This window comes from Monodelphis domestica, chromosome 6, assembly GCF_027887165.1.
Source record: "Monodelphis domestica isolate mMonDom1 chromosome 6, mMonDom1.pri, whole genome shotgun sequence".
Classification (NCBI taxonomy): domain Eukaryota; kingdom Metazoa; phylum Chordata; class Mammalia; order Didelphimorphia; family Didelphidae; genus Monodelphis; species Monodelphis domestica.
Window position 1 is genome coordinate 81,230,718 of NC_077232.1, and position 11,238 is coordinate 81,241,955.

The following is an 11,238-nucleotide window of genomic DNA, read 5'->3' on the forward strand; positions in this document are numbered from 1 at the left end:
TGGGAGTAAAAACACCGAGGAAAAGCAACTGCTTGACTACAGGGGGGAAGGGAATACGACTGAGGAGAGATTCTAAATGAACACTCTAATGCAAATACCAACAACATGGAAATGGGTTCGAAACCAAGAACACAAGTGATACCCAGTGGAATTGTGTGTCAGCTATGGGAGAGGTGGTGGGAAGGGGGGGAGGGGGAAGAAAGTGATCTTTGTTTCCAATGAATAATGTTTGGAAATGACCAAATAAAATAATGTTTAAAGTGAAAAAAAATAAGTAAAATAAAAAATAAAAAGTTTACAAAAAGAAGACAAAATTCAATAAAGTCACACAAAGGCTAGAAACGTCAAGACATCTTAACATTGACTACATATGGCCTATGACCAAATATTTAACCCAAAATACTGTAAACATCTCATGAAAGAAAAGGACAAAATTAAAATTTCTCTGGCACAAAGAGAGGGCCAAAAAGGGGGAGTGCCATTCCTTCTAACCCCTGCCTGCAATATGGAAAGACATCTATATTATGTTTTTTTCAGATCCTTTCTGAAGGTAGCTTGGAAACTCGACAAAGTTAATCTAATATCCTTGAGCATTTTTGGATGCCTTCTGGGTATCTCTCTTGTGTAATTAACAATTAATAAAGAGGCTCAAGGGATAAGACTGGTTGTAGCAGTCAGATTGCCTTTAAAGAGAACATGCTCAGTCTTGAGCATGCTCAGTATTGCTCATGGCTGGGAAGGCCTCTGACCCTTGACCCCAGCTTCTCCCAGGTTAGGCGGGAAAACAAGTTTCTTTGTTCTCACTTGGTTAAGAGAAACCACACCTATGCCTTGTCATTGACCAATGAGGGTCATCCCTATGTACTACGTAGCAAATGGTATTTATGGCCCAGCAAGCTCCGCCTCGTCCCGCTCTCTCCCCTCTCTTCTCTTTCAGGCTAGCTGATGGCTGTCCTTGCAGGAGCTTGGCCTCTGGCCAAGCTCCATCTTTAATCTTTCTCTATTCATCTCTCTGACCTGTATTGTACTGGTAAAAGCCTTTGGAATAGTCCTTTGATCAGAGTTTGGCTGTGGCTCATTGATAATTAATAAAGACTCATTCTGACCACCTCATATCTCTAATTTGACTCTAAACTTCTATCCTGTCTCCATCTTCCTACCTTGTGGCTTCTCTCCCCTCTGAGAGAGACTACAAATGGTGCCCAACGTGAACAGGGACCCTGCACCTGGCACTTTCTCGTGGCATTCAACCCTTTTATTTCACACAGCCGAGGGAAAACAGTAGGCGGGTGCCGGAGTTCGGGGAATTCTGCTGATCCTCTGGCCAAGAACGGTAAGTCTTCCTCTGCTCGAGGTGGGTCACTCCTCTGAACCCTGCTCGACTCTTAATGTCGTTGTTGACGGGGGAGGAAGGGAAGTATTGGAAAATATATCAGGATGATTAAAGCACACGGTCCCTCAGAGCATGATTCTTAAACTATCTCTGTGGGGGGGAGTGCTGTTTCCCTCCCCCACCTGGGCCTGCTAGCACAATCCCCGGACCTGGATCTCCGGAGGTTAAGAAACACCTGAGGAGCGGTCTGAGGGGGAGGGGAAGGAAAAAGAAAATTTGACCTAGCAAAACCCTCACTAGGGCCCATTGAGAACTTGAGAAATCTCAGTCTGAAACAAACAGTTGCTAGAGCATAGTGGATTTCGAAAGGAGCAACTGGGAAAAGAAAAAGCAGGAGTTAAGATTTCATCAGGAAAGTCCAAAGTCAAATTTTTGGCCTCCTAAAACAAAAGCTCAGAGAGCCAGGCTGCTATTCACCCAGTGGGAAAGGCTAGAAGACCAGAAGCAAGGAGCAAGCTAATCTTCACAGGCACATTCCTGGGATGCTTTTAAAAAGCTTATCAAGAAGTAATTGCTTTGACTCAAGCAGGGCACTTAAAGGGTCAGAATTACTTGGAAAAAGGGATCTAATAAAACCACAGGTCTCAGCAAAATTAATGAATCAAGGTAATAGTCCTGAATTAGGTTAAATTCAGAACAGCCTAAGTTGTAAAAAGATATTGCCATCCTGTAACCAAAGGCAGAAGATTTTTTTTAAAAAAAAAAGGAAAGCCTCTACACTCATTTAGCATTTGAAAAAGGTCCTAGGAACTCTTTTGTTTGAGGTCCCGCCAGGTAAAGGCAGGCTTTACCTGGGTGATTGCAAATGATAAAAAGCACAGAGAAGTGAGATCTGGGAATTTGAATCGTTTTAATTTAGGTTGGATATAGGCAAAATTATAAAGGAATGTCTGCTTATATTTTTTGATAAAGGAAGTTAAAAAAGAGAATTAAAATATCTTTCTCTGACTTTTGTTATATGCCACAGAATATCAGGACTAGAAATGTTTTATCTGTAGAGAAATTTTGGTATAAATCACAAGGTAATTAAAGTGCAAACAGAAAACTTTTAAGGTTTGGGTTTAAATCTGAAGCAGCTTGAATTTTTTTCTCTACTGGCCACATGGCTTGAGCCACGTGGAAGATAGCATCAGAGCAACTGAGGTTCCAAGTTTTTTTATTACAAACGCTGTATTTGGCTAGAAGAAAAATTTAATCCTAAGATATAATAAGCATGAATTGGACTATGATTTAAAGGAATTTATGACTTTCTAATTTTAACCATGGAGGAATTATTAACACTTTTCTAAGCAGGACATAAAGCAACAGGATGAATCTTGAGCAGAGCTTATTCAAACAGCCTGTATGCAGTTCAGAAACTTTTTACTGGGCATATTACTATACCTGTATCCAGAAAGCAAATGATTTATAACTAGAATAGCTTTTAATATGGAAAATTAAGACACATGCTCAGCAGGGTAAAAGCATGGTTAGGAGGATTCAATCTGTTTACCAGTGGTTAATTATTAAAGTTATCAAGGAATCTGTTACTCAGTACAGTGATTTATTAAGGATTTGAAAGAGGCACTACTATCATGTATTCAAATTGCAGATATTGAAGCTGATCATGATATTGAAAAGAGACCTATGATAATAAGGCAAATTCAAAGGTTACTGGCATAATTTGATTTATTTCTGCAGTGAAGATTTGCAGAATTAGCAGATGAAAGTAATGATTTTAGTGACAGTATTAAGATCTTTTCAGTTATGAAGTTAATTGCAGTAGTTCACAAATAACAACTTCTGTGCAACTGTTTGATAATTCTGTGCATACTGTACAGCATAAGACAATGCTATAATTTTAATAACTGCACAATGTGAATTTTTTCAAAAAGAAAAAATTGGGTGCAGGCAAACAAGGGATTAAGATCCCAGCACACATGGGTCAAATCATAAGTGATTTATAGTATGATATTTTTATGATTATGGGTTTGAAAAAGCAAATATTTAAGCATCTATACATGCTGCTTTGCAAAGTCTATTGTACATCTATATCCTGAACAAGCAGGTGATATTGCTTATCAATGCAAACTGTTGTGGATTAATTTCACCCCTGAGGGATATCCATGTATATTTTGGAGCAAAGATGCATTTCAGCATGCTCCTGGCACAAAGGTTGAACTGTGAAAAGTGATGGGAGATACTTACTCTCCTGGTTTAGGGTTCAAGCTCAAATGAAGAAGTAAGCAAAGTGATTACAGATTCCATAAATATCTGTGCACAACTGTCTATTCCAAACAGCTTGGAATAGCAGGGCTTTTAACAGCAATGCAAGGGCTGAAATGCATAGCTCATGGCTTACATGCAAGCTATGGTGAAAAGAGCTCAAGGGAATTCATGAGCCCCAAGGTTCAAAAAACTGAAAGTATATATGTTCTGTCACTTTCTAACTCTCTAAGACCCAATGAGGCTTTCATTTGGGGTCGAGGTTTTCTGTTTTATTTTCTCAGATACATGAAGTCCATGGAAGATGATCAAGAGCATCTGATGGCAAGACAATCTGCCCAGAAGAAGGACAGATGGCAGAGGTGTCTGGCACAGGACACCAGAAATGCAGCACATGGATTGTAAAGCCTATGATTGCCCTATAGGCAGGTTTAACACACTATGCACACACACACATGCAATTGTATGAGAAACAATGTACATGCAGAAGAGTATCATTGAGTCACTAACAGATATTCTGTTCTAGGAATATATGGGTATTTGGTAAAAGATCTAACTATTATATGCCTGAAAATTTTGAATGGTATTGGTACAATGTGTAACTTGAAATCATATTATTGGAATTGTTCCATGTTAGCCAAATTTGATCAAATATCAAAAGGGTATAATTGGGAATATTATGACAGTATAAGGAATGCTGTCCACTTGCAGCACAAAAGGGTAATACTATCCAAAATGTAATGATGATTATTGTTTTAAAGGGTACATTATATTTGCAAACAATATGTTTTTGCTAGAATCAGACTTATCTAGAAGTCAATTTTGTAAGCTGTGACTGTTCCACTTTCATAAGGAAAGAGGTGGATATGGTATCACTAATCATCTCTCTCTTCTACACCCCAGAAAGAATATTAGTTAAAGCTTTGTAATAATCAGTATTGAATGTAATGATAAAGATCACATTGTGTGAGATACCTGAAGTGGGTTAAATATCATCAAGATATTAAGACTGTAAGGGACCCAAGGGGATGATAACGTTGGGTCGAGGTCTTGTTTATATGTTCACAGATAATGAAAACATCTGGTCACCCACGTCATGCTTCATGCCAGCTGATACAGACCAGGAAGAGAAGCAGACGGAAGGTGATGGCATCAGCTATCTACATGCCAGCCACAATCCAGGCATGCTGGAGGGACACTTCTTTGGTGACTAATATCACTCCAGAACAATGACATTACACTATTAGAGACATTGGCTATTAGGCCACTGACGGACACTTGTCATGCTGACATCCATTGAGATGGGGTACCCAGAGCAACATCAAGTATGCTAACTCAGAAGGACTAAATCACACTTGTGTCTGTACAAGACACCAAATATGTCCCACACTCCAAAGACTTTGCTATGGGATTGAGATGAATTAGCTACAAATTGTCTAGCTGCTAATGTATACCCTGTATTTTGTATATGATACTGTCAAAAGAAATGTATATTGTATGCATTGTAAAGCTACCACTTGTATTGTAAGAAATGCTGTTATCAACAAGGGTATAGACCTTGGTATGATTCTCCAAAGAAGTAGGAGATAGAAAACTTTCATTCATAGCATAGATCTGATACCTCTGACAACAAAAATGAGGTGCTAAGCAGGAAATGATGCACAGACAAGGTTAATGGACAGATGACACTGATGTTACTCTCGAGAAAGGATGAGAGATCAGGGAAAAGACACTAGGAAATCTTTAATCAGGAACCTGAGTTATTGTAAGAAATCATTGACATCCAGGCAAAGATTATGTTCCTGACAATACCAGGATGGACATTAAGGGCTGACTACCAGAGATGTAGTTAAGTGTTAATACCATTGTTAATCATTACTCCTGATACCCTGTCTTTGTGGGTAATATTTTAATAGGAAAAATGTCTTGCTCTCCTCCAACAATCCCAGAATTCAGATGGCCACTGGATTCGGGATCTATTGGCTTCCCTTTCATATACTGGAAGACGTTCTGGTATATGGAAGTAAGACCTCAGGAAAACACTGAGGACTCTAGGTGTGACAATTTCTGTGGACGCGCAGTCATTGTCTCTCCTAGGTGGAAAAAATTATTATTGCACAAAAACATGGAGCAAGGGCAAAGTATAATCTAAGTTTTACTGTTTTGGAGTATGGATTAAAAACATGACACAATAGACACAGATAAGCGTGTAGAAAAAGCACATTGAATATTATTCACTGACAATTAGGAATGAAAAAGCTATGTCAAATTCCATAGGTACAAGAAACTGTAGAAATTGTTTTTACATGGAAAACAACTTAAGCTTCTATTTACCCAAACATTGGTTTGGTGGAAAGAATTTTGCAAATAGTGGTAATGGTATAGGTTTGGTTATCATATTGATGGGTTTATTTATACAAGCAGAGATTTAAATAAGGAAGACATAAGGGATATGCAGTCAAAACTTGAAATATTACTTCATTATCACCATCATGGTTATTTAAGTTACAATTGAGAATGTAAAGTGTATGGGAATATTGGTATTTGTTAAAAATTGCACTGTGATTATTGTATTAATGCTTTTTGCAAAGCCTGTAATGGTGCAAAATTATGTTCATATACAAGGCGAATTTTGATCTATTTAGATCAGGAATTAGGAATCATTGGGAATATAAGTTCTGATATTTTACATTGGCTCAGTTTCAAAGATACCACATAGACAGTGAGCCAAAAGTCTAGAATCTTGTATTAATTTTGGGATCAGGTTCCCAGGATCAATTTTCTAAGATCATTTGACATGTGATAACATGATCCTCCAGAATTGTTCAGAGAGGATGTTTTTCTTTGAAAGGATCTCTCCCTACCCACAAACAAAAAGAAAAGGGAGAGGAATCTCATAGAGATCAGTATGTTCATTTTAGAGAACACTTTTGATTCATTTTCAAGTATTCAACTTTGATTTTTCTGTTGCACAATTATTGCCAGAATTTTTAAGTACAAGGAAAGTACTGTTAATGCTCTGATCCAGAATTATGAAGGTGCAAAGATTTCTATAATTGCAGTCACCCAACAGTCGCTGAACATGAGAACATGACAGCAATTGTTAATTTTCAGATGACCATTCTGGAGAATGATGTCTGATTGCATGTAAGGGGAATCATAATGAATCTTTCATTATGGACCAGACAGCCTCAGCCACGATTATACACTTTCCATATGAAATGGATGTTTGAGGTTGGGAGATGCAGAGACGTGGCGTACTGACACCCTCAGTCGCTGAATGTCCTGGTATCAAGCTACCAACCAGTTTCCTATGTGGCAGGCATCTGGCAGTGAGCATGGAAAGATCCCCAAGATGCAGTATCAGTACGAGAGAAAGGAAGGACTTATCCTTCATCTCCAGAGATAGTATTTTGCTAACTGTTGAAAAGACAGACAACTTCTGCATATAGTGTCCATCTCTTCTTTTGTTACTCTTCATTTTTCGTTACCCCAAACAGGATGTCACAGGACTGGCCGACCCTGTGATTGAGTCTTGTACTGCCCGGACAGGGACTTTCATTCGTAACCCCGATTCCTTTGCTGGTCTTAGGATGACGAAGAGTTAACAGCTTTTGCCCCGAGACTGCAGCTCGGATGGGCAGAAGAATCGAACAGAGAGAGAGCAGTATTTGTGGGCCTCCTCTGTTCCCCAACTTGTTCTCTCTTTCGCTTTTTAGTTTAAACTGTCCCCTATTAGGGACCTCTTCCCCCCATTCTTTTCTTTTCTTGGAACCCTTCCTTCGGTTCTCTTTGGAGAACCCCCGACGCTGTGTGCTGGTCATGCAGTTTCAATGCTACGGAGATCCCCTCGGTGGTGAGCATACGAGATACTCTAAGGGTGAGAGGGAAATTATATTTTTTCTTTAGAATGGATCCTAAAACACTGATTTTTTTTCTCAAAGCATGCTTGTCACAATGTTGTGTGTTTCTGTTTTTTGTTGTCTTTGTCAAAGTCTCATCTCTATGTATTCTTAAATTGGACACACAAAAAGAATGTAAAATGGAATAGTTGCAAGATTGAACTTGTCTGTCAAAAATCCTCAGCAGAGGACAAAAGCAAATACCTGTTCAATGATTTTTTCCTCTTTCTTCCTTTGGATGGGCCCCCAAAGGAGCGAAAAAGAGAAAAATTCAGAGCAGAAAAAGGGAGATTTTTACTCCACAATTAGAGGCTATTTTCCACTTAAGATTAATCCTATGGTTTGATGTATGCAATTTGGGAGTATTGTTAATGATTTTGATATGATCTAAATTTAATTTCGTGCAACTATTTGTCAGTTAAATGTGAAATATTAATCAGATTTTATTGAGCACAACAAAACTGGTTAGAAGTTTGTTTTATTAAATATTGCTATGCATAATGGTTTCAGTGAATTTGAGAATTGTCTAAATGTGGCTGATAGCCAGACTGACACAGAGAGGATGTTTTTCTTTGAAAGGATCTCTCCCTACCCACAAACAAAAAGAAAAGGGAGAGGAATCTCATAGAGATCAGTATGTTCATTTTAGAGAACACTTTTGATTCATTTTCAAGTATTCAACTTTGATTTTTCTGTTGCACAATTATTGCCAGAATTTTTAAGTACAAGGAAAGTACTGTTAATGCTCTGATCCAGAATTATGAAGGTGCAAAGATTTCTATAATTGCAGTCACCCAACAGTCGCTGAACATGAGAACATGACAGCAATTGTTAATTTTCAGATGACCATTCTGGAGAATGATGTCTGATTGCATGTAAGGGGAATCATAATGAATCTTTCATTATGGACCAGACAGCCTCAGCCACGATTATACACTTTCCATATGAAATGGATGTTTGAGGTTGGGAGATGCAGAGACGTGGCGTACTGACACCCTCAGTCGCTGAATGTCCTGGTATCAAGCTACCAACCAGTTTCCTATGTGGCAGGCATCTGGCAGTGAGCATGGAAAGATCCCCAAGATGCAGTATCAGTACGAGAGAAAGGAAGGACTTATCCTTCATCTCCAGAGATAGTATTTTGCTAACTGTTGAAAAGACAGACAACTTCTGCATATAGTGTCCATCTCTTCTTTTGTTACTCTTCATTTTTCGTTACCCCAAACAGGATGTCACAGGACTGGCCGACCCTGTGATTGAGTCTTGTACTGCCCGGACAGGGACTTTCATTCGTAACCCCGATTCCTTTGCTGGTCTTAGGATGACGAAGAGTTAACAGCTTTTGCCCCGAGACTGCAGCTCGGATGGGCAGAAGAATCGAACAGAGAGAGTGCAGTGTTTGTGGGCCTCCTCTGTTCCCCAACTTTATTATTGCACCTGTCATGTGAGCCATAGAATTCTACCTCATTAGACCAGGATCAGTAGCGTGGAAATTATTTTCTTAACATTTTTATATCTACTAAGACTGTTGCATAGATCCTGAAATGCAGACAGATAGAAAGATCAGTTTGGAATTTTTTAAGATTGATCACTGAATCAGTTTATGCTGATGTTCACTCTTGATTGGTATATCTAAGTTATACAATCAGGGTGGGTTTTTCATCTCTGTATCAGAATATGATTATGCACCAGAGTGTTTGTATTTGTTAAGGCTGTAATGTTGTTACATTTTGATATTACACTATTCATTTGTGTGTAAAACAAAAAGGGGGAATTGTAGCAGTCAGATTGCCTTTAAAGAGAACATGCTCAGTCTTGAGCATGCTCAGTATTGCTCATGGCTGGGAAGGCCTCTGACCCTTGACCCCAGCTTCTCCCAGGTTAGGCGGGAAAACAAGTTTCTTTGTTCTCACTTGGTTAAGAGAAACCACACCTATGCCTTGTCATTGACCAATGAGGGTCATCCCTATGTACTACGTAGCAAATGGTATTTATGGCCCAGCAAGCTCCGCCTCGTCCCGCTCTCTCCCCTCTCTTCTCTTTCAGGCTAGCTGATGGCTGTCCTTGCAGGAGCTTGGCCTCTGGCCAAGCTCCATCTTTAATCTTTCTCTATTCATCTCTCTGACCTGTATTGTACTGGTAAAAGCCTTTGGAATAGTCCTTTGATCAGAGTTTGGCTGTGGCTCATTGATAATTAATAAAGACTCATTCTGACCACCTCATATCTCTAATTTGACTCTAAACTTCTATCCTGTCTCCATCTTCCTACCTTGTGGCTTCTCTCCCCTCTGAGAGAGACTACAACTGGTAACTGCTGGAAATTCAGGTTGATATGAGTTTCAAATGAGTCCAGCCATGTTTCCTGAGCATCTCCTGTCCTGACCTGTGCTTGACTAAGCCATGAGGGACACCTGAAAAGGAGTAAGTAGCTCCTTTCCCATTTGAAGATGACAAACATTAGTGAATTTAAACTGGAAAGAAAAAGTAAGTCATCGGGTGCTAAACAATAAAATGAAAGGTCTGTAAGGGCTGGAAGAGTAAGAAAGGGTCTGAGAACCTGAACTATTAAACTTGAAGGGACCTTAAAATTATCTAGTCCAGCTCATTCCTAATACAGAAGCTCAATAAGAAATGGCTTTCCCAAGGTGAATTTTACTAGTGAGTTGTGGATTCAAGACTGAAAACTCCAGGTGTCCTGGCTCCTGGAACAGAGATTTTCCTGCTCACCATGAGGAGAGGTACCAAGCAAGATTAACAGAACTGGCCAAATGCTAAAAGATGTATAAAAATTTCACTGAAAAAAAATACTGTTTCAAAAGTGGAATTGGCCAAATGGAAAAGTATATACAAAAGTTCACTCCAAAAAAAAATGTCTTAAAAATTGGAATTGGGCAAGTGGAAGATAATGACTCCATGAGGCATTAAGAAACAAAGTCAAAAGAATGAAAAAATAGAAGAAAATGTGAACTATCTCATTGAAAAAACAACTGTCATGGAAAATAAATCCAGGAGAGAAAAATCTAAGAATTGTTGAACTATCTGAAACCTGTGATCAAAAAAAGAGCCTAGACATCATCTTTCAAGAAATTCTCAAAGAAAACTGCCTAAATATTCTAGAACCAGAAAGCAAAACAGAAATTGAAAGAATCAACCCATCACCTCCTGAAAGAGATCCCCAAAGGACAAGTGAAAGAAATCTAGCAAAATTCTCAGGTCAAGGAGAAAATATTGCAAGCAACCAAAAAGAAGAAATTCACATATTTTGGTGCCAGAGTCAGGATAACACAAGACTTAATAGCTTCTTTGTTAAAGGACAGGATGACTTAGAATATGGTATTCCCAAAGTACAAAAGAACTAGGACTTCAACCAAGAATCACTTACCCAGCAAAATTGAGCAAAACCCTTCAGATTTCAAGAATAAATGGGTATTCAATGAAACAGGGGACTTTCAAACATTCATGATGGAAAGTTTAACTATCATATTCAAGGCTAAAGAGAAGCATAAGAGTAAACAACAAAGAGAAATCAAAAGTCATTCAATGAGGTTAAATTGTTTATAGACCTACATGGGAAGATGATTCTTATAACATCTAAGGACTTTATCATTATTAAGGCAGTTAGAAGTGGTATACAGAGTCAAAAAGCAAGAATCTAAGTTGAATATTAATAGGATGATATTAAAAAATTTTTTGAAGAATGGGAAATAGAAATTAATTTGGAGAGAGGGAAGGGGGAAA

The 11,238-nt window shown here is 38.6% G+C and overlaps 1 long non-coding RNA gene across 1 annotated transcript; it reads left to right on the top strand.

Moving 5' to 3' along the window:
- The first annotated feature begins 671 nt into the window (after positions 1-671).
- On the top strand, positions 672-9,722 carry LOC130455030 (uncharacterized). The gene is made up of 2 exons (XR_008912806.1): positions 672-3,860; positions 4,646-9,722. It is a non-coding gene; the product is annotated as an uncharacterized LOC130455030 (long non-coding RNA).
- The last annotated feature ends 1,516 nt before the right edge of the window (positions 9,723-11,238 follow it).